Source organism: Crocodylus porosus, unplaced genomic scaffold, assembly GCF_001723895.1.
Source record: "Crocodylus porosus isolate Cpor-Errol unplaced genomic scaffold, CroPor_comp1, whole genome shotgun sequence".
Classification (NCBI taxonomy): domain Eukaryota; kingdom Metazoa; phylum Chordata; order Crocodylia; family Crocodylidae; genus Crocodylus; species Crocodylus porosus.
The window spans coordinates 4,697,665-4,700,826 of NW_017728933.1; the positions used below are offsets into that span (position 1 = coordinate 4,697,665).

The 3,162-nt window shown below is 61.5% G+C and overlaps 1 long non-coding RNA gene across 1 annotated transcript in view; it reads left to right on the plus strand.

The window, feature by feature from the left end:
• Positions 1–1,355, plus strand: part of LOC109317408 — a 5,986-nt gene extending 4,631 nt beyond the window's left edge. Inside the window, exons 2-3 of the long non-coding RNA XR_002103043.1 lie at positions 880–890; positions 1,344–1,355. This is a non-coding gene — a long non-coding RNA (uncharacterized LOC109317408). The remainder of the gene's footprint in view (positions 1–879; positions 891–1,343) is intronic.
• Positions 1,356–3,162: the final 1,807 nt, after the last annotated feature.

Here is a 3,162-nt window from a genome sequence, read left to right on the forward strand (position 1 = left end):
TGCTTGCTGACCGTGGGCAGTGTGTTTGGGGAGGGGTGGCAGCGTGGAGTGGGGGGCATGCAGGCTGTGGAAGGAGGCAGTGGAGTCGGTGCCTTGAGGCCAGTCCTGAGCTGGGCCTTGCCTCCTTGGTCCCTAGAGGCGGGGGCCCTGTGTCTTGGGCTTTCCTTGGTGGCGGGGCATCCCAGGGCATGTGGGGGCTTGGTTGTGCTGGGGGCAGTGTTGTGTCTGTGCGGTGGGGCAGTGGGAGCTGGCTGTGCCAGGGCCCTGCGGGGTACATGTTGCTGAGGGAGCCTGGTGGTCATGGCAGAGGTGCTGCGGGGGCAAGCCCTGGGCCTGTGGTGCCGTTGGGAGGACTGGCTCCTAGGTGGGGGTCAGCGGTGCAAACGGTTGCACCCGTTGGTGTTGGGTGGGGAGCTTTGTGTGGGGGGGGTGTGCCTGCGGGGCAGGGTGTGCGGTCGGTCCCTGGGGGGTAGTTGACTTGGTGGGGATGGGGTGCTGGAGCCTAGGCTGCCATGGAGGGGAGGCTCGGGGCTCTGTGTGCTCGAGCTGAGCGTGGGTGTGAGGCTGGGGTGTGCCAGGGTGGGGCAGGTTCCTGGCGGTCCTGGGCAGGTGTGATGGCACCTGCTCAAACGGGGAGTCACTTGCAGTCGTCTGCGGGCTCATCCTTTTGACTGAGCTGCCTGTAAGCAGGCTGTCTGGTGGGGTCTTGCCTCTGTGTCGCGTGCCCTTGTCTTTTGCAGTGCGTCGGTCCTCCCAGGCTGCCTGGCACGCGCTGACAAGCGTCTGCCAGAGCGACGGGCAGGGGTGCGTAAAAGGAAGGCTTGCGACCTGTTCGCGCGGCCCTGAGCAAGGGCCTGAATCGGAGGCAGGCCGGGCGAGCCGGGGCAGCAGTTCCCAGTGTGATCTGTGGTAATGGGCTTTTCATCGTGCTGGTGAAGGGCAACAAGGTGCCGGCGGGGTCATCGCCGTTGAAATTGGTGCAGCACAAGGTGTCGGGGCCTGGGCCCCCCGGGCTAGGGTAGGGAAGGTGCTGGGAAGCGGGGGGATAGTGTAGCGTGGCCTCTGCCAGCAGAGCCCTCCAGCCTTTCCGGCTGTGGGAAGAGGAGCGGGAGGCCTGTGGGCCACTGCAGAGTGACCCCAGTGAAGTGTGCTGGTGCTGACTGGGGCAGGGTGGAGTGGGAGCTGTGGCATGGGTGCGGCCTGACTGTGCAGCTTGGAAATGTCAAGTTGCATGGGGAAAGGAAGGGGGAATTTGGGGGGCCCCCCCGCAGAGGCTGGTTTGCAGCTGGGGGCAGCTCTGAGGGCAGGGTGGTGCAGGGCCCGGTGAGGGGAGCCGAGCTGAGCGGAGTCCCTGGGAGGAGCTGGGGGTGCTCTGGGTCCAAATACAAGGCAGTCGTGGGGAAAGGGACTTATCGGTGGGGGTCTACCACACACCACCCAACCCAGGGGAAGAGCCAGACTGGGAATTCTTCAGTCAGCTCACAGAGGCAGTTTGTTCAAGGGACGTGGTCATCGTGGGCGACCTGAACTTTCCAGCCATCTGTCGGGAAGAGCAGTCAGCCAGGTCTGACCGCTCACGTAGGTTCCCGGCCAAGATATGGGACCTCCGTCTAACCCCGGAGGTGCACAGCCCCACCAGGGGAGACGCCTTGTTGGACCTGGTGCTGCCCACAGGCGATGACCTGGCGAGGGGGCTGCGGGTGCTTGACCGCCTGGGCCATAGCGATCATCGCCTGCTGGGATTCACCCTCCAGCGCAGCAGTCCTGGACTTCAGGAGGGCAGACTTGAACAAGCTAAGGAGACTAGTTGGGGAGGCACCGAGGTCCCAGAGGGGAGAGGAGTTGGGTGCCCGAGAGGAGCAGTCGTTCCTTAAGGACATGATCCTCCGAGCCAAAAGGGAGGTAATGCCAATGTGGATCAAAGGGGGAAGAGGGTGCAAAAGCCCCCGTGGTTCAGCAAAAGCATCTGGGAACGTCTCCTAGCTAAAAGGGGCCCAATGGCAGGGAGGAGCCGTCCCTTGGTTGCTCAGGGCTTCGGGGCTGCAGGGGGGTGGCCAGGGAGGTCGAGGCAGAGATGGAACTGAGACTAGCGACCCGGATCGAGGACAAGAAGTCCTGTTTTAAATACATAGGGGGCAAAAAGAAGGTACTGGGTAACATGGGGCTCCTGCAAGACACGCTAGGAAATCTGGTCATTGCACCTGATGACAAAGCTAACCTATGTAACAGTTTCTTTGCCTCCATTTTTCTGAGCAGGGACCCCCCACCCCGCAGGCCCCAGGGGCGGTGCGCCCAGGCTCGGCGAGGACCTAGTCAGGGAATTTGTGGTGGGGACTGGACACGTTCAAATCAGCCAGTCCTGATGATCTCCACCCCAGGGTGCTGAGGGAATTAGCAGAGGACATTGCAGGACCCCTGGCACAGCTGTACGAGCACTCGTGGTGCTGTGGCATGGTGCCGGAGGACTGGAAGAGGGCCAACGTGGTTCCCATTTTTAAGAAAGGAAGGAAGGAGGACCCAGGCAACTCTAGGCCAGTCAGTCTGACCTTGGTCCCAGGGAAGCTTTGTGAGAGAGTGATCGTGGCGCACGTGCGCGAGGGGCCAGCAGGGGAGATTATGCTCAGTGGCAACCGACACGGGTTCCTTCGAGGCAGGTCCTGTCAGACCAACTTGGTGGCCTTCTATGACCAGGTAACTGAATCCGTGGATGCAGGGGTAGTGGTGGACGTAGCGTTTCTGGACTTTAGGAAGGCCTTTGACCCTGTCTCTCACCCCATTCTCGTTAAAAAGCTAGGGGACTGTGGCATCGACACCTACACAGTCAGACGGGTCATTAAGTAGCCGGAGGGCCGGACCCAGACAGCGGTGGTGCACGGTATTATTCGACCCAGAGGGACATGGCAGTGGGGTCCCCCAGGGCTCGGTTCTCAGGCCCGCACCGTTCAACCTGTTTGTCGGTGACTTGGACGAGGGGGTGAAAAGCCCCCTGTTCAAATTTGCAGATGGCAGTAAGATGTGGGGGGACGTGGACATGCTAGAAGGGAGAAATAGGCTGCATTGGGACCTAGACAGGTTACAGGGGTGGGCGGACAAGAATAGGATGGGATTCAACACTGACAAGTGCAAGGTGCTGCACCTGGGGAGGAAGAACCAGCACCATAC